Source organism: Pseudophryne corroboree, chromosome 1, assembly GCF_028390025.1.
Source record: "Pseudophryne corroboree isolate aPseCor3 chromosome 1, aPseCor3.hap2, whole genome shotgun sequence".
Taxonomy (NCBI): Eukaryota; Metazoa; Chordata; class Amphibia; order Anura; family Myobatrachidae; genus Pseudophryne; species Pseudophryne corroboree.
Genome location: NC_086444.1, coordinates 633,778,994 through 633,806,492, shown reverse-complemented (window position 1 = coordinate 633,806,492; position 27,499 = coordinate 633,778,994). Strand labels below are relative to the sequence as shown.

The 27,499-nt window shown below is 48.7% G+C and overlaps 1 long non-coding RNA gene and 2 pseudogenes across 1 annotated transcript in view; 2 read left to right on the top strand and 1 right to left on the bottom strand.

Annotated features, from left to right (window-relative positions):
* The first annotated feature begins 1,332 nt into the window (after positions 1 to 1,332).
* LOC134929398 (uncharacterized) overlaps positions 1,333 to 27,499 on the top strand; it is a 42,355-nt gene continuing 16,188 nt past the window's right edge. The window contains exon 1 of the long non-coding RNA XR_010178560.1: positions 1,333 to 1,441. This is a non-coding gene — a long non-coding RNA (uncharacterized LOC134929398). The remainder of the gene's footprint in view (positions 1,442 to 27,499) is intronic.
* Positions 5,959 to 6,077, bottom strand: LOC134935784 (5S ribosomal RNA; annotated as a pseudogene).
* On the top strand, positions 7,464 to 7,582 carry LOC134933771 (5S ribosomal RNA; annotated as a pseudogene).

Below are 27,499 nucleotides of genomic sequence, written 5' to 3'. Positions count from 1 at the left end.
GAATTATCGGTAAGTAAATTCTTATTTTTTTAATTACCTATCGGTAAATACTTTTCTCGTAGTCTGTAGAGGATCCTGCAGTGGTTACTTAGTTCAGTACTGCTTAGTTCTTGGTTAAGTACCGTTTTGTTACTTGGTAAGTAATCTTGTTCATCCGTTGCTGATGTTTCAAGCTAGTTAGCTTGGTTTGCCGGTTGATGCTAGATCCAAGTGATTTAAGGGACCTTTTCAGTCAGGGGGAGGAGCCACGACACAAGGGGGAGGAGCTAGGCCAACGGTATAGTTCCTCTACTATCCACACCACCAACAATTACCTTTAGTAATCAGGTGGCTCGCTTCGCTCGCCACCTTGCCCGAAGCGTGGCGAGCGAAGCGTGGCGAGCGAAGCGTGGCGAGCGAAGCGTGGCGAGCGAAGCGTGGCGTGCGAAGCGCGCCCGCGAGTGTACTTTTCGGTTACCTTGTACGGCCGTAGCTCCTCCCCTTGGTGACATGTCTCCTCCCCTAGGTACGTCAGAAGGTCCCTTCTCCCACTCCGATATAGAATCAACCATGGTACTAATGTGGATCCCAGCATCCTCTACGGACTACGAGAAAGGACTTACCGGTAGGTAATTAAAATCCTATTATCATCTACCACAGTGATGGGCAACTGGCAGCCCTGGGGTTGCATGCAGCCCTACAAATCATTACAGTTTGTTATAGCTTTTAAAGAGTGTTTCAAAGGCCTGCATATATGTTATTGCATACACGTATAACTTTCATTAATTACATGGGTTAATTTAACTTATTACCGAGACAAGTAATGTGTGGTCCCTTTGAATTTTAGAGGGCAGCCATATGTGATGTATATACAGTGGGAGGGGGCATGTATGGCGCATCCTGTTGGCCACCTGGCAGAACTGCAGCGCATGAAAAAAACAAATTCTGGGAAGCTCCCTGATGGCTGCCTGGTAGAACTGCAATGCGTGTAAAAAAAAAAAACCAAAAAGACTGGGAAGGACCCAGCTAGGGACCATGCATGGGGACAGAGGGAAGCTGCATGTGCGCATCGCCCCGGAGGCTGCCTAGCGGAACTGTAGTGCATGTAAAACAAATTCTGGGAGGGACTAATAGGGACATAACATAGGGATAAATGTGTAACCCCCCAGGTGGCCACCGGATGCAACTACACCAACATTGTATTATTTGTTTATGTATTCATTCAGTTCATGCTCTCTCATTATCGCAGTTATGCAGCTCTTTATGTAGAATTTAACTGAAAGCCAGTTCTGAGCCTTCAGCACTTGGGTTTTAGCCCTTAGGCACTCATCACAATCTTTTTTGCCAGGAACCTTGCAGGAGTGGATGAACCACATCATGTGTCTTTCAGCAGCTCTGACTTCCATTGGGGTCCACGGTCTCCTCATAGCACCCCTGCAATCACCGGAGTGGGAGAGGAAAGGTCAGTCACCTTGCAAAGCCATTACCAGCCAAGGCTGACCATATTATCCCTTTAACTTGGGACACTCATGAATTATACAGGTTCTGTAGCTGCTTAAAACCAGGTGAAATGCAGGCTTGTAGTCAGCCAGCCACAGAACCTGTGTAATTCATGAGTGTCCCAGGTTAAAGGGATAATATGGTCACCTAATTTGGACGATGATTGATCATCATTCAGATCGATCATCGGCAGAAGTTAATGTATCGGCAAGTGTGTAGGGTGCTTAAGATTTGGGTGGGGTGAGTTCAAACTGAAATCTAAACTGCAGTGTAAAAATAAAGCAGCCAGTATTTACCCTGCACACAAATAAAATAACCCATCAAAATCTAACTCTCTGAAAATGTTGTATCTGCTCCAACTGCAGTGCACATGGTTTTGCCCATTAGCTATCAAATTTGCTGCTGCGATCAGGTCTGAATTAGGCCCTTAGTGCTGAAAACACAGTGCTGGCAATGCTGCTGGAGTCTGAAGGGCTCTACACACTGGACGATAATTAAGAATGATGTGAACTATTTTGTTCAAAAATTATTGATATATCGTTCATACGGGTTCAGTATGGTATGCCGGCGGTCGGGCTCCCGGCGACCAGCATAGCGGCGCCGGGAGCCCGACCGCCGGCTTACCGACAGTGTGGCGAGCGCAAATGAGCCCCTTGCGGGCACGGTGGCACGCTATTTTATTCTCCCTCCGGGGGGTCGTGGACCCCCACGAGGGAGAATAAGTGTCGGGATTCCGGCGCCGATATACTGTGCGCCGGGATCCCGTCAGTCGGCATACTGAAGACCACCCGTTCATACTGTTCAGTGTGGAGGCACTAACGATGGATGATACCCGTCCCCGTGGTCGTTCATCGTTGGCCTTTCATCGTTTATCATTGCAAGCCAATTTGGATGATATTGTTGTATGCAATGTGCCTTATCACTTAGTGTAGAGTTAATCAATGATGTACGATATGGTCGATCCAGCACCTCCAAACCACTCCCCGGACATTCCCTCGCTGCCATTTCCAAATTACAGGACGAGTACAGCACAGGGCTGAGGAGTGTGGCACAGTACTTAGTAATTAAAGCACATTCTTTTTCCCCCCACTGGTCACCAATGACCACTGCTGCTGCTATTTATTGGACACAGAAGTCCTGCACAAGTCCTGCCCACCCTCCTATTAAACCATGCCCAGTATTTAAATGAACCAGAATCATTCATATAGCTCAAATCGTTCATACAAATCGTTCAGTGTGTATGCTCAATAGTTACTAAAAACTACCTGAAAAATCGTTCATCATTCATACTGTTCAAATCGCTTAAGTGCAGGTGAAATACTTGGAGCTGAATCACAGTGCTGGTAATGCTGCTGGAGTCTCAATGCAGATGAAATACTCTGGGCTGGAACACAGTACTGGTAGTACTGCAAGTACCTTGGAACGCTGGTAATGAACAGGACAACAGGAACATGGAATGAACACTGCAGTCTGAGCCGCAATGTAGCCGAGATAGCGATGTTGTAATGGATAATTTGCTAGAGCTCCATCTTGCCTTTTTATCCCTCTTGCTGGTTACCCATTGGACAGCAGAGTCATGTGGCTAATCGATGCTTGTGGTTGTTGGAGGACTTGCAGTCTGCTGATCCACAGCAACATGGCAGCACCTGTAACAATAGGAGGCTGGAGCAAGGTTCAGGGGTACCGGAACCAGTGCTGCAGGAGGCAGAATGAAGGGCACACTGGTAAGGCATGAGACGCTAAGTCCCGGTTCTTGATATTGCTTAACTTGCCCAGCTGCAGGATACCTTCTGGTAGACGGTAATACTGCCGGTGCATCCAGATGTCATGCCCAAGGAAATCAGCTAGCTGGTCCATCTCGGTGTCGCTTAGGTTGAGGACCATGGAAAGGTTGACCACATGATTACGGAGGCGGGTGGAGGACAGTTCTACACCATACTCTGCCTACTTCTTGGTCAGGAGCTCCATCGCTTTTTGCATGTATGGAGAAATCAGGACGTGGAACCTTCCTGCCTCTTTTTTCCAGGTATCTCAATATGAGTGAAGTGGTGACAAAGTGCCTCCCCCGAGAGGGCCTGAGCCACATCGCCCTGCACGTCATCTGTGTGTCGTGATTCAAACAAGGTTGGCCACATCTTGGAAACCTCACCTTCCCTCCTGCGGTTGAAGAGAATCAGTTGCACCAGAATGATCTTGGCCAACATTGACCACTGCTTTGCAGAAGGGTGGGCAGACAACCTATCGATGTACTCTCACTGCCGGTCAAGGAGATACAGGTTCAAGTGCTTCACATTGTCAGAGAAGGGTATGAGGAGCTGGGCTTTCCATTTTATCTCTTGCATGGTCTTCAGGGCAGCATTTGAGATGAGCTCGCTCCACCTCATCTTGTACAGTTTTCTGAAGCTCTGTGCGCTTTCTACTGACAGGGCTCTGTGCTCCATCAGTGCCTGGCACTCGATCATGGCAGAAATCTTTTCCAAGCTGTGGCCCATGTTCAGGGCCAGCGAGGGGACCTTATAGGTGTTGGTCTTGTTATTGTAGCTAGCCAGGCTCCTGAAGGCATGCACCACATGGAAGAGAGAGAAATTAATAGAGGCGCTCATGGCATTTAAACACCATAACTTCCCAGGTACTATTACAACCAAAGAGTCAAATGAATTTATAAAATATATATTTAATATTCACAATGATTCAATAAAAATACCACTTGATTGAAACAAATTCATAGGTAATATTAATCGTATCTTACTGATTTACCACATGTATACATATAAAAACACATGAATTGTATAAGCTGTTACGATGATTGCTGTATCAATAAAACTCACTGAAATGGCTGATAAAAAGTTCAAATGTAACAATGTGTTACAATCCTTAGGAAACACTGTTGCCACAGCTGCTGAATAAGATTCATAAATAAGACACAGTTACTGCACGTATAGCCACAGTCGGCTCTGTATTATGGAAACAGTTGAAATGAGCGACTTCAAAAAGGATGACCGGCATATAAATAGCAGTTGTGTAGAAGATTACCTCTCCATATGGGCTGGTGAACCCGAGCGTCCCCGGGTGAGTCCAAGACTTGCCCAGTAAAGTGTAGAACTGGAGGGTGCGTAGCGTGTACGGGTATACGGAACCACACTGATTCGAGCTCAATTGCCCTGAGGGTGCTTCACCCAATTAGTGCTGCAGGGATTTGTAGAGAAGGCAGATGTACGGCTGTTTGAGGGAAAGCCGCCACGCAAATCCAGCTGTATTTGTGTGCCTCTTCCGAGACTCCCCGGACGTGCACCGTCCGCCGGTAGTCAGCGGGAGGGAGGATGATGAAAACTGGCAACAGTTGCCGCACAGAGCTCACGGCTTGGTTCCATATGAAATGCTGGCTGCTTGCTACTGAAGCCGGTAAATTTCAGGCAGAGATGGCTGTGTCCTTGAATGTACAGGTGTTCAGTGAGAAAAGGGGAGGAGTTCTGACGCGTTTCGTCACGTGACCCGTGACTTTTTCAAAGATGACTCCTATTTCCAAAGTGTGTGTTATTTAAAGGCTCCCAATCGAGCCTACACATGTGTAATTAATCAATTTGATAATACACCAATTGTTAGCAAACACTTATACATGACATCTTTGGTTGTTTAAATAGTGGTTATCTAAACAATGAAGAAATTATGATAAAAATATATATTTAAAAAAAAAAAAGGATTCTCTGTCCACGCATACACGCTTCAGAGGTCCTTAAATAAAATATACTATGGAGCAATGGCGGAGCTAACTGATGAATAAATGACAAAAGCATAGGGCGATTGAGCACAGGTCACAAAAAAATTTTTTTGAATTGAAAAAAACAAAAACGGACAATTAATTACCCTATAACGTGGGTACGAGAAAATATATATAATATTTTTCTCCTAAATACTGTCCTCATTGGTGGTGCGCCCAGAGCCAGAAAGTACATTGACTAACAAGGGAGAATGAGAAGGCTCTTGTGTGGGCGCACTCTATACAGGAAAGAAAATTCCTATGATGTATGAGAAATAACAAAGAATGTTAAAACATAACTTTTATTAGTAATAATGAAAACACATTTTACCCATCTAAATGATCCAAAAATTAAAGAAAAATGTTAAAATGTTCTGGTCTCTTCATATAGAGAATGATTGAAAAGGTTTGTAGACACGAAATTGTCATACCACCTGTTCCCCTGACCAGTACAGATAACTGTATTGATAGGACCGAGGAGTGGAAAAGGCGTTCATATGTAAATTTTCAACTATAATCACTTAAATTAAGTAGATATATAGTTGTTTGACGGTCACCAGACTCTAGCACCTGAGTCATTCGATAAATATCATGATTATGAATAAAAAGAACACATTAATCTGCATTGAAAATCCACTGGCTGGATAAGAGAATATAGGAAAGAAAAAGTGGTGATACTGCCGTTGGCGTGTTCTTCTCATACAGAGAGGAAAGAAATTCCTCATCTACAACACCAGGTATTCACAGGTAGTCTCCTTTCCTGATACTAACCCGGCCCAACGCTGTTTAGCTTCCAAGATCGGACGAGATCGGGCGATGGCAGCGTGGTATGATAGTAGAGAATAGTAGGATCAGTACGCCAATGAGAGTGCACCTATATATGAAAAAAGTATCAGTGGGAAATGGAGAGAAGCTGGAAAGAGGAGGAAGAAAAAAGAGAGATAAGTGAGATTAGGTGGATCTGCTTTCCGCGTTAGGCACGGTCAACAGCACCCACTTTCGTGGCTCTGTGCTCCGTGAATCGAGGATGAGAGTCCACGAGACAGATAAGGCAAAAGAATTTGGTTCAAAATTGATATGTCTCAATGATTAGAGAGAACATGCAATAGAATAATGCAAAAAAATTGTATATATATATATATATATATATATATTAATACTCTGTGGCTGCAATCAGACTCACAGAGTGATACCCTCAGTGAGCACATATAATGGACAATAGAACTAGGTACTGTCTTTGAGGATCCCAAAGGGAAATGTAGATTGTCACAAAGTGCACTAGTATCGCAAGGAAAAATATAGAAAATAAATAAACATTTATTTCCGGAAGTGAACAAGCCCTAGCGGGCGAAACGCGTCTTCCGTACGGGGGTCCGCACATGGAGTGATCGCACGGCACCAGCTCCTTGCACCTGACGAGGCACTGACCTATCCTTCTGCTCACTGGTTGGGGTATCGTAAGCCTTCACTGCTCTGTGGCACACAGGCAGTACTATCACATACAGGCAGCATATATATATATATATATTTGAGTATGCTATTTGCATGTGAATCCTGCTTTTTTATATGGGCTACAACTCTAACAGTGGCCAGCATATCTTATGACATCTGACAGATATCGTCTGTCATTTTTTTCAATAGCTAAGCTGTCTTTTCATTTTCCCTACGGTAGATTTGAACTTGCTAACACTGTCCTAGTATTGGCAAGAAGTACTGCATGTGCATATAATATACACACCAATGTTTATTTATTTTCTATATTTTTCCTTGCGATACTAGTGCACTTTGTGACAATCTACATTTCCCTTTGGGATCCTCAAAGACAGTACCTAGTTCTATTGTCCATTATATGTGCTCACTGAGGGTATCACTCTGTGAGTCTGATTGCAGCCACAGAGTATTAATATATATATATATATATATATATATATATACACAATTTTTTTGCATTATTCTATTGCATGTTCTCTCTAATCATTGAGACATATCAATTTTGAACCAAATTCTTTTGCCTTATCTGTCTCGTGGACTCTCATCCTCGATTCACGGAGCACAGAGCCACGAAAGTGGGTGCTGTTGACCGTGCCTAACGCGGAAAGCAGATCCACCTAATCTCACTTATCTCTCTCTTTTTTCTTCCTCCTCTTTCCAGCTTCTCTCCATCATTTCCCACTGATACTTTTTTCGTATATAGGTGCACTCTCATTGGCGTACTGATCCTACTATTCTCTACTATCATACCACGCTGCCATCGCCCGATCTCGTCCGATCTTGGAAGCTAAACAGCGTTGGGCCGGGTTAGTATCAGGAAAGGAGACTACCTGTGAATACCTGGTGTTGTAGATCAGGAATTTCTTTCCTCTCTGTATGAAAAGAACACGCCAACAGCAGTATCACCACTTTTTCTTTCCTATATTTTCTTATCCAGCCAGTGGATTTTCAATGCAGATTAATGTGTTCTTTTTATTCATAATCATGATATTTATCGAATGACTCAGGTGCTAGAGTCTGGTGATCGTCAAACAACTATATATCTACTTAATTTAAGTGATTATAGTTGAAAATTTACATATGAACGCCTTTTCCACTCCTCGGTCCTATCAATACAGTTATCTGTACTGGTCAGGGGAACAGGTGGTATGACAATTTCGTGTCTACAAACCTTTCCAATCATTCTCTATATGAAGAGACCAGAACATTTTAACATTTTTCTTTATTTTTTGGATCATTTAGATGGGTAAAATGTGTTTTCATTATTACTAATAAAAGTTATGTTTTAACATTCTTTGTTATTTCTCATACATCATAGGAATTTTCTTTCCTGTATAGAGTGCGCCCACACAAGAGCCTTCTCTGTCTCCCTTGTTAGTTGATGAATAAATTAATAAACCATCATAAACAGAAGATTAATGAAAAAGTAGATGGAGATGATCTATACATATTCCAATACTATTCCCAACTTTAATTATCGATCCACAATGTAAATACTTGAAACTTTTATATATAACAGAAAATCCAGAGTTATGAAATGTATGTACAGGTTGAGTCTCCCTTATCCAAAATGCTTGGGACCAGAGGTATTTTGGATATCGGATTTTTCCGTATTTTGGAATAATTGCATACCATACAGAGATATCATGGTGATGGGACCTAAATCTAAGCACAGAATGCATTTATGTTACATGTACACCTTATACACACAGCCTGAAGGTCATTTTAGCCATTAATTTTAATAACTTTGTGCATTAAACAAAGTGTGTGTACATTCACACAATTCATTTATGTTTCATATACACCTTACACACACAGCCTGAAGGTCATTTAATACAATATTTTTAATAACTCTGTGTATTAAACGAAGTTTGTGTACATTGAGCAGTCAGAAAACAAAGTTTCACTATCTCACTCTCACTCAAAAAATTCCGTATTTCGGAATATTCCGTATTTCGGAATATATGGATATGGGATACTCAACCTGTATATATAAGAGACAATAAATCAGGAGTATATCTATGAGGATTGTCTATATAGAATGAATATCAGGAAAAAAAAAATAATAATAACATGTCTGGAGCATATATATATATATATATATATATATATATATATATATATATATATATATATATATATATATATATATAACTTAATTATTAATAGTTGATGACTAATAAAATATATTTATACAAAATATTATAGAGTACAATTCTGTAATAGTAAACTAAATGAGTAAACATTAGAAACATAAAAATAATAATGATAATGACAGTCCTCCTAAATAGGGCACTACTAGAAGGGGCCCAAAATAGGACTCTAAAGATTATTCTAAATTCTCTTGAAAACATATGCACATATCAAGAGTGTAGCCAATGAAGACAATGATGATAGTATTTAAAAACCCTACCATCATTATATTTACATGACTACAAATGAATTGTACTGAGATTGTACTGAGATTGCCACAATAGATTATTTATAATAATGGGGGCTACTATAAAGCATACCCCAGTAAGGGATTGAAGGGTCCCAATATTCTAAAGGAGATAAGGGAAACACTACTACAACTTAAATCTATAGATGCTAAATTTGAAAAATAAATAAAAAGAGAAGAGGTTGGGTGTGTAAATTAAATCTTCCATGCTCCGCAATAGAGTGACTTTCATTGCATGCAGCAGGAGCCGCCCCACCTCTCGGAGCTTCTGGCATATATACTTGTGATTGCTGACATCAGACCACAGTCGGTTGTAGAGGTGCTGCCCGATATGTATGATGCAGTGGTCCTCCTTGATCATGGGTACCACATCATCATAATTCATTTGGCTCAACAACTTCCACATACCGGTGCCAACACCTGATGGAGCGGGTGTGGCATAAGTGCACAAGGACTGGACCCTGGTTCTACTGGGTTCGGGGTTGCCATCCCTTTTGTGAAGCGGGCACCTCTTCACATGTCACCACAGGTGTCGTCTGGAGTGTGCGCAGTGCATGAAATATTGGGGAGCTGCTGCTTTGGCTGGCTGTTTGCATGGTAGTAGGGCACCACTGCCTTCATGGAAAACAGTGATATTATCAGCAAAGTTCCCCCGGTGGTGAATCAGGTCCAGCTGCACTGACCTTTCCCTGGAGTTCTTTGGAAAACTCAGTGACCTTGTTACCTCAGGCTCACTGCAGTGGACGGCTTCCACATACCTCACAATTTTTGAGTATGTCCTCTCAAAGGATTCAGTATGATATATGGGCGGATGGAATGCCTAAATGCATCCCCTCTCACATCATAGGCAGAAGTTTTTCTTCTTGGTATATGTTCTGGAACCATCCCCTTTTCGGCTAAGGACCTGGACCGACACGGCAATGTGTGTCCGTCGGTTAAGGACGCAGTCTGTGGAGGAAGGCAAGATGTCTAGTCCCCACTGCTGTCATCTGAACTGCTCAACTCCGACGAGTGAGGGAGCTAGTCTTCATTACCACCATCCATTTTACTGTCAGCCCTGTCCGGGTTCATTGTCTTGAGGAAACAAACCAAGGACTTCCGGCAGTGGTAAACAAACCGAGGACATCTGGGAGAGGGAGATAAACCGAGGACTTCATGTAGTGGTAAACAAACCAAGGGCTCCTGGGAGTGGGAGAGAAACCAAGGACTTTCCAGGAGTGTGTCTCGCTGCATGCTTTTACCCTGCCCAGTTTAAAATTAAAATAAAAAAGTACTCAGCTGAGCTGCTGCAACACCATGGGGGGGGGGGGAATTACTTACTCCCCTGACCAAAAAATTGAAGAAAAGACAAAAACAATGGAAAAGTACCTGGGCCGCCAATTGCAGGAAGTGGGGTTGTCTAATATTATCATCTGCCACTGCAGTGCCAGGGCAAGAACAAAGCACCCCCCAACAAAGAAAAAAAAAAAAGACAAAAAAAAAAAGTATGAGAAAAATACCCGGGACAGCATCAGTGTTGGCCAGTATCCCCATCCACCACTGCAGTGCCTGGGTTAAGGACAAAATACCCCTCCGCCCCCCCAAAAAAAAACAAGAACAAAGAAAAAGACCCCAAAAAACAGTATGGGAAAAATAACCAGGCCGGCGGCAGTGTTGGTCAGTATCCCCATCTGCAGCTGCAGTGCCTGGGTCAAGAACAAATCCTACCCCCAACAAAAAAAAACAGAAAAATAAAACAACAAAAGACCTCCCCCCCCAAAAAAAAAACAGTATGGAAATAATACCTGTGACGGCATTGGGATTGTCCAGTATCCCCATCTGCTGCTGCAGCGGCTGGGAAAAGAACAACCCCCCAACAAATAAAAAAAAGATAATGCAAAAAAAACCAAAGCAAAACAAATAGACCCCACAAAAACAGTACAGGAAAAATACCTGTGATGGCGTTGGGATTGTCCAGTAACCCCATCCGCCACTGCAGCACATGGGGAAAGAGTAAACCCCCTCCCAAAAAAAGAAAAGAAAACACACGAAAAAAAAGACCCCCCTGTAGCGGATAAGTTCCAGACGACCAATGGGAGGCAGAAGTATTGAAAACAAGTAAACTTTTATTTCAGGCTAACAGGTATAGTCACTGTAATAGCTGCTTACAAAGGATACCATCAACAGTTCAAAAAAAACAATTCAGCTTACTTGAAGACAGCAGTGTAAACAGCAGCTTCAGGGTGCAGATTTCTCCAGGACAGAGAGAGCTGCTAAAGGGGCAGCCTCTCCCACACATTCCCCATACTAACTCATCTGCCCTGGTTTTTATACCTTAGCTGCTCCTAATTAAGGAAAGGATGTGGATCCTCCCTGAGCTGCAGGTGATTAACCCCTTCCTCAGAATGTGGGAGAGAGCCACTCTGACACATACCTCCCCTGTTAAAGGGTGAACCTAGACCGCCCGTGGCAGAAGCCCCGGCTTTTCAGCCCTGTTCAGGACAAAAAAATCTGCTCTCATATGTAAATGTCCCGATCGATGCCGGACTTCAAAAGAAAAAGGCTGGAGAGCCAGGTAACACCTTGTCAGTCTTGCGTTAGAATCTTTCATGGAATGCAACCATTTTAATGGTGCATGATCTGTGACCACAGTAAACTTGACCCCACAAAGATAATATCTCAAAGCCTCAAGAGCCCATTTTATAGTAAGGCATTCTCTTTCTACTACTGGGGAAAAAGGAAATGTATCTCCAAGGGTCACCACAGGCACCTATTCCTCTAGCAAAACAAGGGCCCGGAAGTGAGGTCAGTCATGACCTACTAACACAGGAGCTGAAAAACACAAACAAACACCCACACGTAATTTGGCAGTCTTTCCCCTAATCATCAAAGGGACCATGGTGGTAGGAAAGGCCTGAACATATCCATGTACACAACAAATGCGGACTAGTTCATGGGGCAACAATAACTCTGGGGACAACAGATCCCTTTGTATCAGGGTAGTAGCAGAGCCAGAGTCTACCAAACCCTAAACCAGTCTATTTCCGACTTGTATATGTACCTGTATCCTAGGTGGGAGAGGACAGGTCTCTAGAGCTGTAAAGACACCGGAGAAAGAACAATCCATCTGCGGACAGACCCACTCTTGGTGCCCATCTTGGCCACACGAAGAACAAACCTGCTCTGGAGTTGTTGGGGAAGTCACCAGCTCTGGACCTCCAATTTCCGGGAAACCAGTGGCTAAAACGCCTTCTCTGTAAAATGACCTCTTGGCCGAATACCCTCTTTACACATATCGAGGGGAAAACTTGTGGGCCTCAATTCTCCAAGGTCAGCGTCTGAGAGGGAGACTGACGTCTCTCCGGATCCCGACGTGGGGACACCTTACCCCGAGACAACGGTTACTGCGGGGCTAGACGTGGAGACTCCAGCATAATTAAAGTAGAAAGGTTCCTCTTACCTTCCTGCGCCAGCAATGCATTTTCCACTAGCCGGACTGCGGAGTCTGAAGTGTCAACCCGATGCAGTTGGACCCAGCGCGCAATCTTGGCAGGAAGGAGAGCAGTAAATTGTTCCAAGGTGATCAAGTCCACTAGCCGGGCAGAGTTATTTCAGACTGGCTGGAGCCACTTAACCGCAAGGTTGGCTAGCCTCTGGGCCACAACACATGACCTCACATCAGGGTAGTAGGAAACAGACCTGAATTTTTGCCGGTACGCTTCTGGGAAAAGGTCAGATTGGTCGGCCACAGCAGCCTTCACGCGGTCATAATCTTTTGCCTTTTCCAGTGACAGGACGGCACATGCAGCTTGGGCCTCCCTTGTTAGCAGAGGGGCAATCCGTAGGGCCCAGGATTATTTGGGCAATGCATGCAAGGTAACCCTTCCAAAGGTTGTAAGAAAGGCCTCCACATCATCTGAGGCCTGCATTTTGGGGAGTACTGTAGCATTCACTACTGCTTGCTGCTGTTTAAAGAAGTCCAACATCTGTTGCATAATGGCTTCCATGGTCACCTGTTCAGGATCCGTTGCCCAGAACGCACTTATCCCACTTCTGACACTACAATGTAGTGCGTAAGTTCCAGACGACCAACGGGAGTCAGAAGTATTGCAAACAAGTAAGCTTTTATTTCCGGCTGACAGTCATAGCCACTGTAATAGATTCTTTCAATGGATACCTTCAACAGTTCAAAATAACAATTCAGCTTACTTGAAGACAGCAGTGTAAACAGGCAAAGTATTCACAGCAGTTTCAGTGTGCAGATTTCTCCATGACAGAGAGAGCTGCTAAAGGTGCAGCCTCTCCCACACATTCCCCATACTAACTCATCTGGCCTGGTTTTTATACCTTAGCAGCTGGTCCTAATTAAGGAAAGGGTGTGGGTCCTCCCAGAGCTGCAGGTAAGTAACCCCTTCCTCAGAATGTGGGGGAAAGCCACTCTGCTACACCCCTCAAAAAACAGTACGGGAAGGATACCCGGGGCAGTGGGGTTGTCCTGTATCGCCATCCGCCGCTGCAGTGCCTGGAGAAAGAAACAATAAATAAATCAAACCCCACCTAAAAACACAAGAAAAAAATGTAAGTGACCCTCTCAACGATCTACCTTGCAGCCATCGGGTTCAGGCAGCAGGTGTGCCCCGTCCCTATCACCACATCCACCACCAGACCAGGGGAAACTACCTGCCATCCTGCCCAGCCGATGACAGCACTGGGTCGCGAGCCAGCCAGAAAGCCTCCTTCCAAGTTGCTGGGCCAGGACTCTGCATGCACGGGAGGGCACACCCACCCTCCAAAGGTAGGCCTCGGTCTATGCCGGCCAAATTGCCATACAGCTGTGAGCAAGAGTCAGGTGGGGGGGATGCTGCTGGCAGAGTGGCCAGAGGGGATGACCCCTCCAGCCACCACCATCACCCAGCAGCACCTCTCCAAGCTGGAGGAGGAAAAGACAACCTCCTGTGACAGTCCCAACTGTGCCACATGTCCATGGGCAAACAATGGGGCACCCGGATCACGCAGAGCGGCCAGAGGGGATGACGCCTCCAGCTGCAAATGCAGGATTTCTAAAGGAGGGTTGCCGGATACAGTATGCGATATATATATACACACACATACAATACACATATATGTATGTATGTGTATATATATATATATATAATGGGATGCGCCAGAATCCCAACACACAACGGAATGCCGCACCAGAATCCCAAAAGGGGCCAGGACACGACGCCGTATCCCGACCGTCGACACAGTGGGTTGGATAAGTATTACACCGGGGATGGAGGGGGGGGGGTAGGTTTAGTTGACCCCAGGGGACTTAGAGTTAGGGTGGGGGGGTTTGGTTTAGGGTTCGGGGAGGGGGGTTAGGGTTAGGCACCACCATGAAGGGGGGGGGGGGGGTGTTAGGCTCCGGGGGGAGACTCTGCAGGGTGTGCGGGGAGGGTGAGTTAGGTTTATGTGCCACCCGGGGGAAGGGGGGTTAGGGTTAGGTTGTGGGGGTTAGGGTTAGGCACCTAAAAGGGAGGGTTAGGTAGGGCAGGGGGAGGGTTAGACCAGGACTTTTCAAGTAATTGATACTCTAAACCGCAGGTTTATACATGTACATATATAGTATAGCTGTATTCACAAACTGTAAAAAATAAATATACATGCTCACATCTGCCTTCCTGCCACTTCCACCATTGCCGAGGTCCTGCAGCTCCGCCGCTGATGGTGACTGCCTCCGTCCACCGCTTAGATCATTGCCGATGTCCTGACTCCTGCATCTCCGTCGCTGACAGTGACTGCCTCTGCCTGCCGCTGACGGTGACTATGACAGGCAGCACTGTGTGGACTTCGGAGGGAGCTGCTATGGCAGCAGCTCCCCCCCATCCCCGTGACACCCTTTATGTAGAGAGCTACACAGAGACGGAGTCTCAAAAATAAAAATGTTGGCTCATCAGGGGGGGTTTCCAGGTACTCTGAAACCCCCCCTGTGTGCGCCACTGGCCTCCAGCCACTACCATCGACCACCAGCACCTCTCCCGCACCCCCGCCGCATAAGGGGGGACAAAGGGCGCTTCCTCCCTCCGAGATGGAGGGGGGACAGAAAACCTCCAGTGACTGCCCCAGCTGTGCAGCACGCTCTTGGCCAATCGGTGAGTGATCCAGCAGCACTCCAGACATCGCAGTGATGAGAGGGGAGGCTGCTGGCAGCGCTCAGAAAAGCGCACAGAGGGGATGACGTCTCCAGCCACTACCATCGCCCACCAGCACCTCCCCCACACCCCCGCCGCAAAAGGGGGTACAAAGACTGCTGCCTCCCTCTGAGATGGAGGGGGACAGACAACCTCCAGTGACTGCCCTAGCCATGCAGTACACCCGTGGGCAATCAGTGATGAGGGGGTGGCTGCTGGCAGGGTGACAGTGGAGTTGACCCCACCATCACACACCAGTGCCTCTCCTGCACACCCACCACCTAAGGGGAGACAAAGGCCCCTGCCTACCTCCGAAGTGGGAGGGGGGACAGACAACTTCCAGTGACAGCCCTAGTTGTGCTGCACACCTGTAAGCAATCGATGGGGGATCTGGCAGCCCTCCGGAACCCGCTGTGATGTAGGGGGTGGCTGCTGGCAGGGTCACACACGGCACTGCAGGACTTGGTGAAAGCAGTGTGAGCTTTACTTCAACGTTTCAAGGCACGAAGCCTCATCATTAGCAAACACCAAACAAATGTGAACAAGGTGACAGGCTTACCTTAAAACCCCCTTGTTCTCCTCCTCCATCTCCCCGCAGTGTGAATGGAGCCGGGCCGACGCCGTCCGGACCATGAGTAAAGTCGCACGTCTAAGATGGGGGGCTTTTAAGGTAAGCCTGTCACCTTGTTCACATTTGTTTGGTGTTTCCTGACGACGAGGCTTCGTGCCTTGAAACGTTGAAGTAAAGCTAACCTTGCTTTCACCAAGTCCTGAAGTGCTGTGTGTTCTGTCCCCGGCTGGGGATGACAGACCGTACACCAGTCAACTCACATGTAGAGTCCCGGTGCCAGCGGTGGGTATCTCTGTGAACACCCATATAGTAACGGTCATTCCGCGGCACTTAGCAATGAATCACAGTATAGACGGCAGTTAAACTGCAACGTTTTGAAAATTAATTTTCTTCGTCGTCAGGCAACTGACGTTTTTATATATATATAAATAAATATATATATATATATATATATATATATATATACATCCAGCGGCGGATCAATAATGGCACTCAGGAGGCATGGATAATAAAAAGATGCTGGTCATGTAGTGTCGACGTTTCGGGGCATCCGCCCTTTTGTCAAGACACACCAAAATATAGTATGGGTGGCCATTAGATAGGCCAGCGGGCTACCCAGCACAAGCAAGCAGACCCCCGGCGCCATCAGACAGGCCAGCAGACCAACCAGCACAGGCCAGCAGACCCTATATGCCATCAGACAGGCCAGTGGGCCACCCAGCTCAGGCCAGTAGACCCCCGGCACCATCAGACAGGCCAGTGGGCCACCCAGCTAAGGCCAGTAGGCCAGCCAGCACAGGCAGCAGACCCTATATGCCATCAGACAGGCCAGTGGGCCACCCAGCACAGGCCAGTAGACCCCCGGCACCATCAGACAGGCCAGTGGGCCACCCAGCTTAGGCCAGTAGGCCAGCTAGCACAGGACAGCAGACCACCAGCGCAAGCTAGCCCCCAACACCCTCACACAGGCCAGCGGGCCACCCAGCACAGGCCAGCAGACCCCCGGCGCCACCACAGGCCAGCGGGCCAACCAACACAGGCCAGCGGGCCACTCATCAGAGGCCAGCTGGCCCCCAGCACCATCAGACAGGCCAGCGGGCCACTCAGTACAGACCAGCAGACTCCCGGCGCCATCAGATAGGCTAGCAGGGCACCGAGCACAGGCCAGCAGACCCCCTCTCACCATCATACAGGCCAGCAGGCTACCCAGCACAAGCCAGTGGCCACCCAGCACAAGCCAGCAGACCCCAGCTCCATCAGATAGGCCAGTGGGGCAACCAGCACAGGCCAGCTGGCCCCCAACACCATCAGATAACCAGCAGGCCACCCAGGACAGACCAATAGACCCCCGGCACCATCAGACAGGCCCGCAGGCCAACCATCTCAGGCCAGCAGACCCTGGCATCATCAGGCAGGCCAACGGGCCAACCAGTACAGGCCAGCAGACCCTTGGCACCATCAGCTTTGGCCAGAAGGCCAGCCAGCACAGGACAGCAGACTATCAGCGCTAGCTGGCCCCCGGCACCATCACACAGGCCAGTGGGCCACCCAGCACAGGCCAGCAGACCCCTTTTTGCTATCAGACAGGTCAGCGGGCTACCCAGCCAGGCCAGCGGGCCACCCAGCACAGGCCAGCAGACACTAGGTTCCATCAGACAGGCCAGCGGTCCACACAGCACAGGCCAGCAGACCCCCTCTTGCAATCAGACAGTCCAGCAGGCCATCCACTACAGGCCAACAGACCCCCAGCACCATCACACAGGCCAGTCGGCCCCTTCTTGCTATCAACAGGTCAGCTGGCTACCTAGCACAGGTCAGTGGGCCACCCAGCACAGGCCAGCAGAGCCCCAGCGACCATCAGATAGGACAGTGGGCCATCCAGCACAGGCCAGTAAAACTCTGGCGCTATCAAACAGGCCAGCAGTCCCCGGTGCCAGCAGGCCAACCATCTCAGGCCAGCAGATCCCCTTCTTGCTATCAGACAGGTCAGCAGGCTACCCAGCACAGGTCAGAGGGCCACCCAGCACAGGCCAGCAGACCCCCAGCGTCATCAGATAGGCCAGCAGGCCAACCAGTACAAGCAAGCAGACCCATGGCGCCATCAGACAGGTTAGCGAGCCATCCAGCACAGCGCCATAAAACAGGTCAGCAGGCCACCTAGCAAAGGCCACCAGACCCCTGGCTCCATCAGACACGCAAGCTTGCCACCCTGCACAGGCCAGCAGACCGCCTCTCACCATTAAGCAGGTCAGTGGGCTACCCAGCACAGGCCAGCAGACCCCAGCTCCATCAGACAGGCCGCCCAGCATAGGCCAGCAGACCCCCTCTCGCTATCAGACAGGCCAGCAGGCTACCCAGCACAGGCCAGCAGACCTCCAGCACCATCAGACAGGCCAGTGGGCCACCCAGCACAGGCCAGCAGAGCCCGAGCACCATCAGATAGGCCAGCGGGCCATCCAGCACAGGCTTGCATGCCACCCAGCAATGGCCAGCAGACCCTTGGCGCCATCAGACAGGCTAACGGGCCACCCAGCACAGGCAATCAGACCCCCAGCTCCATCAAAGAGACCAGCGGGCCATCCAGCACAGGCCAGCAGACTTCCAATGCCATCAGACAGGACTGCGGGCCACCCTGCATAGGCCAGCTGGTCCCACTGCCATCAGACAGGCCAGTGGGCCAACCATCTCAGGCCAGCAGACCCCCGGTGCCATCAGAGAGGCCAGCGGGCCACCCAGCACAAGTCAGCAGACGCCTGGCACCATCAGACAGCACCCAGCACAGGCCACAAACCCCCGGCACCATCAGACAGGTCAGCCGGCCATCCAGCATAGGCCATCGGATCCCCAGTGCCATCAGACAGGCCAGCGGGCCACCCAGCACAGGCAAGCTGGCCCATGGTGCCATCAAACAGGCCAGCGGGCCACCCAGCACAGGCCAGCAGACCTCCAGTGCCATCAGACGGGTGTACTACGAGTGGCCGGCTGTCAGGATCCTGGCGCCGGGACCCCACCGCTGGAATGCTGGCAGCAGGCTGAGCACAAAAGAACCCCTTGCGGGCACAGTGGCGCTGTTTATTCTCCCTCTAGGGGTGTTGTGGACACCCCAAGTGGGAGAATAGTTGTCGGTATACCGGCTGTCGGGATCCCGGCGCCGGTATGCTGAGCGCCGGGATCCCAACAGCCGGTATTTGGAGTGCCTCCCCCATCAGACAGGCCAGCGGGCCACCCAGCTCAGGCCAGTAGACCCCCGATACCATCAGACAGGCCATCCAGCACAGGCCAGCAGACCCCCAGCGACATCAGACAGGCCAGCGGGCCACCAAGGTAAGGCCAGCAGACTCCAGCACCATCAGACAGGCCAGCAGGCCACTCAGCACAGGCCAGCAGACAGGCCACAAGCGGGCCACCCGGCAGACAGGCAACAAGCTGGCCCCTAGCTCCATCAGACAGGCCACAAGCCAGCCATCTGTCACAGGCAATCAGACAGGCTACAAGTGGGCCACTGGCACCATCAGATAGACAACAAGCAAGCGACCTGACACAGGCCATCAAACAGGCCACAAGTGGGCTCCTGGCGCCATCAGACAAGACACAAATGGGCCACCCGGCATAGGCCATCGGACAGGCCACTAGCGGGCCACCCGGCACAGACCATCAGACAGCCCAGCAGCTCCATCTGACTGGCGTGGGGTCCAATACCACTAGCTGACAGGTTAGAGGGCACCAGCACCATCTGCTAGGCCATTGTGTCCCCCAGCATAATCTGCCAGGCCATTGGCCTTCAGCAACAATTGATACTCTAGCTAGGCCGCAGCATTTACTGACAGGCTATTGGGCTCCCAACACCATGTGACAAGCCAGAATGCTCCCAACACCATCTGACAGGTCAGCTGGCAACAAATGAGAGGCCAACACCGACACCACCATCTGAGAGGTCACCACCCCAGCACCATCTAAGATAAATGCCCCCCTTTGTGTGTGATTAGCATATAACAGCTGGAATATTCTCACCCAAATGATCTGCTCCTCAGACTCTTCCTCCAAATACAGCCACAGCAGTGTTTATTTATTTTCTCTCCGCTCTGCTTCCCACTGACACCCCAGTGGCAGTGCCATTTCTAGCAGTGGGCGAGCTGTGCGATCGCACGGGGCACCCTCTGCAGAACTTTGTGGATCCTCTTCTGCTCCCCCTCCTCCCTCTTCCTTAGTACTCTGCTTGGGGGGCAGAGTTTTTGCAAAATGATGCGGTTGCGTTGTGACATCACGACACAAACGCATCTTTCCGTGAAACTCCACCCCACCGAGTGGAGTACTATGGACGACGGAGAGCATAGCCCCTTGGCAATGAGCATTACCCTTGGCAACGAGCATTACCCTTGGCAATGAGCATGGATCCCAGCACATGACACCCCTGGCTATGAGCATGACAACCAGCGCATGAAACTCTTGGTAATGAGCATGACACCCAGCGCATGAAACCCCTGGCAATGAGTAGGTAATTTAAAAGTAATTAGAAGCTTTACTGTAGGGCATAACGTATCACGGGCATTGCGGTGTATAGCACTATATGGTGCAAGGGGCATAATAAGGGGCAATACTGTGTGGGGCTTAATATGGTGGAATGTTTTTTATTTTTCCTTATTTTTTACTTACCGATAAATCTATTTCTCGGAGTCCGTAGTGGATGCTGGGGTTCCTGAAAGGACCATGGGGAATAGCGGCTCCGCAGGAGACAGGGCACAAAAAGTAAAGCTTTTCCGATCAGGTGGTGTGCACTGGCTCCTCCCCCTATGACCCTCCTCCAGACTCCAGTTAGATTTTTGTGCCCGGCCGAGAAGGGTGCAATCTAGGTGGCTCTCCTAAAGAGCTGCTTAGAGAAAGTTTAGCTAGGTTTTTTATGTTACAGTGATTCCTGCTGGCAACAGGATCACTGCAGCGAGGGACTGAGGGGAGAAGGAGTCAACTCACCTGCGTGCAGGATGGATTGGCTTCTTGGCTACTGGACATCAAGCTCCAGAGGGACGATCACAGGTACAGCCTGGATGGTCACCGGAGCCGCGCCGCCGGCCCCCTTGCAGATGCTGAAGACAGAAGAGGTCCAGAATCGGCGGCTGAAGACTCCTGCAGTCTTCTAAAGGTAGCGCACAGCACTGCAGCTGTGCGCCATTTTCCTCTCAGCACACTTCACACGGCAGTCACTGAGGGTGCAGGGCGCTGGGAGGGGGGCGCCCTGGGAGGCAAAATGAGTACCTATAAAGGCTAAAAATACCTCACATATAGCCCTAGAGGCTATATGGAGATATTTAACCCCTGCCTGATTTCTCAAAATAGCGGGAGACGAGCCCGCCGGAAAAGGGGCGGGGCCTATCTCCTCAGCACACGGCGCCATTTCCTCTCACAGCTCCGCTGGTCAGGACGGCTCCCAGGTCTCTCCCCTGCACTGCACTACAGAAACAGGGTAAAACAGAGAGGGGGGGCAAATTTATGGCGATATTTTTATATAACAAAGCAGCTATAGGGGAGCACTTATTATAAGGCTATCCCTGATATATATATATAGCGCTTTTGGTGTGTGCTGGCAAACTCTCCCTCTGTCTCCCCAAAGGGCTAGTGGGTCCTGTCTTCATTAGGAGCATTCCCTGTGTGTCTGCTGTGTGTCGGTACGTGTGTGTCGACATGTATGAGGACGATATTGGTGTGGAGGCGGAGCAATTGCCAAATATGGGGATGTCACCTCCTAGGGGGTCGACACCAGAATGGATGCCTTTATTTATGGAACTACGGGATAGTGTCAACACGCTAAAGCAGTCGTTTGACGACATGAGACGGCCGGACAATCAATTAGTGCCTGTCCAGGCGACTCAAACACCGTCAGGGGCTGTGAAACGCCCTTTGCCTCAGTCGGTCGACACAGACCCAGACACAGGCGATGACTCCAGTGGTGACGGTGACGAATCAACCGTATTTTCCAGTAGGGCCACACGTTATATGATTTTGGCAATGAAGGAGGCGTTACATTTAGCTGATACTACAGGTACCACTAAACAGGGTATTATGTGGGGTATGAAAAAACTACCTATAGTTTTTCCTGAATCAGAAGAACTAAATGACGTGTGTAATGAAGCGTGGGTTGCCCCTGATAAAAAGCTGATAATTTCAAAGAAATTATTGGCATTATACCCTTTCCCGCCAGAGGTTAGGGAGCGCTGGGAAACACCTCCTAGGGTGGACAAGGCGCTAACACGCTTATCTAAACAAGTGGCGTTACCCTCTCCTGAGACGGCCGCACTTAAAGATCCATCAGATAGGAGGATGGAAAATATCCAAAAAAGTATATACACACATGCAGGTGTTATACTACGACCAGCTGTAGCAACTGCCTGGATGGGCAGTGCGGGGGTAGTTTGGTCAGAATCCCTGATTGAAAATATTGATACCCTGGACAGGGACAATATTCTACTGTCGTTAGAACAAATAAAGGATGCATTTCTTTATATGCGTGATGCACAGAGGGATATATGCACACTGGCATCACGGGTAAGTGCTATGTCCATTTCGGCCAGAAGAGCTTTATGGACGCGACAGTGGACAGGCGATGCGGATTCAAAACGGCATATGGAAGTTTTGCCGTATAAGGGGGAGGAGTTATTTGGAGTCGGTCTATCAGATTTGGTGGCCACGGCTACAGCCGGGAAATCCACCTTTCTACCTCAAGTCACTCCCCAACAGAAAAAGGCACCGACTTTTCAACCGCAGCCCTTTCGTTCCTTTAAAAATAAGAGAGCAAAGGGCTATTCATATTTGCCACGAGGCAAAGGTCGAGGGAAGAGACAGCAACACGCAGCTCCTTCCCAGGATCAGAAGCCCTCCCCGGCTTCTACAAAAGCCTCAGCATGACGCTGGGGCTTCTCAAGCGGACTCGGGGACGGTGGGCGGTCGTCTCAAAAATTACAGCGCGCAGTGGGCTCACTCGCAAGTAGATCCCTGGATCCTGCAGATAATATCTCAGGGATACAGGTTGGAATTAGAGACAGATCCACCTCGCCGTTTCCTGAGGTCTGCTTTACCAACGTCCCCCTCCGAAAGGGAGACGGTGTTGGAAGCCATTCACAAGCTGTACTCTCAGCAGGTGATAGTCAAGGTACCTCTTCTGCAACAAGGGAAGGGGTATTATTCCACTCTTTTTGTGGTACCGAAGCCGGATGGCTCGGTAAGGCCTATTCTAAATCTGAAGTCCTTGAACCTGTACATAAAGAAGTTCAAGTTCAAAATGGAGTCACTCAGAGCAGTGATAGCGAACCTGGAAGAGGGGAACTTTATGGTATCCTTGGACATCAAGGATGCGTATCTCCACGTTCCAATTTACCCCTCACACCAGGGGTACCTCAGGTTCGTTGTACAAAACTGTCACTATCAGTTTCAGACGCTGCCGTTCGGATTGTCCACGGCACCTCGGATCTTTACAAAGGTAATGGCCGAGATGATGATTCTTCTTCGAAGAAAAGGCGTATTAATTATCCCATACTTGGACGATCTCCTAATAAGGGCGAGGTCCAGAGAACAGCTAGAGATGGGATTAGCACTGTCTCAAGAAGTGCTAAAACAGCACGGGTGGATTCTGAATATTCCAAAATCCCAGTTAATGCCGACAACTCGTCTGCTGTTCCTAGGGATGATTCTGGACACGGTTCAGAAAAAGGTTTTTCTCCCGGAGGAAAAAGCCAAGGAGTTATCCGAGCTTGTCAGGAACCTCCTAAAACCAGGAAAGGTGTCTGTACATCAATGCACAAGAGTCCTGGGAAAAATGGTGGCTTCTTACGAAGCGATTCCATTCGGCAGATTCCACGCAAGAATTTTCCAAAGGGATCTGTTGGACAAATGGTCAGGGTCGCATCTTCAGATGCACCTACGGATAACCCTGTCTCCAAGGACAAGGGTGTCTCTTCTGTGGTGGTTGCAGAGTGCTCATCTATTGGAGGGCCGCAGATTCGGCATACAGGATTGGATCCTGGTGACCACGGACGCCAGCCTGAGAGGCTGGGGAGCAGTCACACAAGGAAGAAACTTCCAGGGAGTATGGACGAGCCTGGAAACGTCTCTTCACATAAACATTCTGGAACTAAGAGCAATATACAATGCTCTAAACCAGGCAGAACCTCTGCTTCAGGGAAAACCGGTATTGATCCAGTCGGACAACATCACGGCAGTCGCCCATGTGAACAGACAGGGCGGCACAAGAAGCAGGAGGGCAATGGCAGAAGCTGCAAGGATTCTTCGCTGGGCAGAGAATCATGTGATAGCACTGTCAGCAGTGTTCATCCCGGGAGTGGACAACTGGGAAGCAGACTTCCTCAGCAGACACGATCTTCACCCGGGAGAGTGGGGACTTCATCCAGAAGTCTTCCACATGCTGGTAACCCGTTGGGAAAGACCAATGGTGGACATGATGGCGTCTCGCCTCAACAAAAAACTGGACAGGTATTGCGCCAGGTCAAGAGATCCGCAGGCAATAGCTGTGGACGCGCTGGTAACGCCTTGGGTGTACCAGTCGGTGTATGTGTTTCCTCCTCTGCCTCTCATACCAAAAGTATTGAGAATTATACGGCAAAGAGGCGTAAGAACGATACTAGTGGTTCCGGATTGGCCAAGGAGGACTTGGTACCCGGAACTTCAAGAGATGATCACGGAAGATCCGTGGCCTCTACCTCTAAGGAGGGACTTGCTTCAGCAGGGTCCCTGTCTGTTTCAAGACTTACCGCGGCTGCGTTTGACGGCATGGCGGTTGAACGCCGGATCCTAAAGGAAAGAGGCATGCCGGAAGAAGTCATTCCTACTTTGATTAAAGCAAGGAAGGAAGTAACCGTGCAACATTATCACCGAATTTGGCGAAAATATGTTGCGTGGTGCGAAGATCGGAGTGCTCCGACGGAGGAATTTCAACTGGGTCGATTCCTACATTTCCTGCAATCAGGATTGTCAATGGGTCTCAAATTGGGATCTATTAAGGTTCAAATTTCGGCCCTGTCGATTTTCTTTCAAAAAGAATTGGCTTCAGTCCCTGAAGTCCAGACCTTTGTTAAGGGAGTGCTGCATATACAGCCTCCTGTGGTGCCTCCAGTGGCACCGTGGGATCTAAATGTGGTTTTGGACTTCCTAAAATCTCATTGGTTTGAACCACTAAAAAAGGTGGATTTGAAATATCTCACATGGAAAGTGACCATGCTTCTAGCCCTGGCTTCTGCCAGGAGAGTGTCAGAATTGGCAGCTTTATCTTACAAAAGCCCATATCTGATTTTCCATTCGGACAGGGCAGAACTGCGAACTCGTCCGCATTTTCTCCCTAAGGTGGTGTCAGCATTTCATCTGAACCAGCCTATTGTAGTGCCTGCGGCTACAAGTGACTTGGAGGACTCCAAGTTACTGGACGTTGTCAGAGCATTAAAAATATATATTGCAAGGACAGCTGGAGTCAGAAAATCTGACTCGTTGTTTATATTGTATGCACCCAACAAGATGGGTGCTCCTGCGTCTAAGCAGACGATTGCTCGTTGGATCTGTAGCACAATCCAACTTGCACATTCTGTGGCAGGCTTGCCACAGCCTAAATCTGTAAAGGCCCACTCCACAAGGAAGGTGGGCTCATCTTGGGCGGCTGCCCGAGGGGTCTCGGCATTACAACTTTGCCGAGCAGCTACGTGGTCAGGGGAGAACACGTTTGTAAAATTTTACAAATTTGATACTCTGGCTAAGGAGGACCTGGAGTTCTCTCATTCGGTGCTGCAGAGTCATCCGCACTCTCCCGCCCGTTTGGGAGCTTTGGTATAATCCCCATGGTCCTTTCAGGAACCCCAGCATCCACTAGGACGATAGAGAAAATAAGATTTTACTTACCGATAAATCTATTTCTCGGAGTCCGTAGTGGATGCTGGGCGCCCATCCCAAGTGCGGATTATCTGCATAAGTTGTACATAGTTATTGTTAACTAATTCGGGTTATTGTTAAAGGAAGCCATCTTTCAGAGGCTCCGCTGTTATCATACTGTTAACTGGGTTTAGATCACAAGTTGTACGGTGTGATTGGTGTGGCTGGTATGAGTCTTACCCGGGATTCAAAATCCTCCCTTATTGTGTACGCTCGTCCGGGCACAGTACCTAACTGGAGTCTGGAGGAGGGTCATAGGGGGAGGAGCCAGTGCACACCACCTGATCGGAAAAGCTTTACTTTTTGTGCCCTGTCTCCTGCGGAGCCGCTATTCCCCATGGTCCTTTCAGGAACCCCAGCATCCACTACGGACTCCGAGAAATAGATTTATCGGTAAGTAAAATCTTATTTTTTCCTGTTGTTGCTGAGGTCTGTTGTTGCAGTTTCAAAAACTGGAGGGGTAAGGTAGTCTTTTTCTGCGAGGTCACGCCTATTTTAGCGATGACACGCCCATTTTAGTTAGGCCATGCCCCCTCTCTGGGTTTTATGTCTACAGTGAAGGAGGGGGGGGGTTTTGCCTTTTTTAATGCTCGCACTGGGAGCCAAAATGTCTAGAAGCAGCCCTGCCCAGTGGCTTTGCTGGAAGTCACTGTAAAGATTTCTGCTCTGACTCCTGTATTAGTCTTGTAGGGGGGTATTCAATTGTTTGACAAGTCAGTTGGGTGTCTGTTTTTTCCTATCTAATAGTCTGGGGAAAAAAGACACCTAACTGACTTTTCAAACAATTTAATTCCACCTGTAGTGTCTTTACTTAGCCTTGATGTCTCCCCCTCACAAGATGGCCACCAGAGCTGTTCTCTCACTTTTTACAGACCAACTGCCACTGACCAACTGCCTTTTCTCTCCTACCAGTTGTTGCCAGTCTTCCTGTTGACCAATCACAGGGCTCCTCTCTGCTTGTGCTTGTGCAGAAAAGCACACGGTTGAGCGATAGATGTAATACCTCCATTATTGGGGGTATTACATTAGTAGTATGTTTACATAGTAAGATTAGTTATCATTTAGTTAACAAGATGTTAAGTGGGGTACTCACGGAGCGATAATCTAAGCAATCTGACTAGATTGCTTAGATTTTCAGCAAGATCTGTCCGTGTGTACCCACCACAGCGATAGCGATGTGCGGCCCCGCGCGTCGCTATCGCTGCTGCTAGATTGGCCTGCATGCAGGCTCAATCTAGCAGGTCGCTCATTTCACCCGCTGGTGCATCTCTCCCCCCCCTGCACGTTCAGCACACATCCGCTGTGCTGAACGGGGGGAGAGATGTGTGCTGAGCGGTTCGCTCAGCACACATCTCTCCCCTGATCTGCTGGTGAGTACTGGCCTTTGCTGTAAAGGCCAGTACTGACGGGAGAGATGTGTGCTTAGCGATCTTAACACAGACCGCTCAGCACACATCTCTCCCCCCGCGCAGCACAGCGCAAAGTGTGCTGAGCGAGGAGGGGGAGACGGGGGGCCGCTCACTTCACACAGCGCTGAAGAGAGCAACCCGCTAGATTGAGACTGCATGCAGGCTCAATCTAGCACCGGTGATAGCGATGTATGGGGCCGCGCATCGCTATTGCTGGAGGCATACACACGACAGATCCCTGCTTAAAATCTAAGCAATCTAGTCAGATTGCTTAGATTT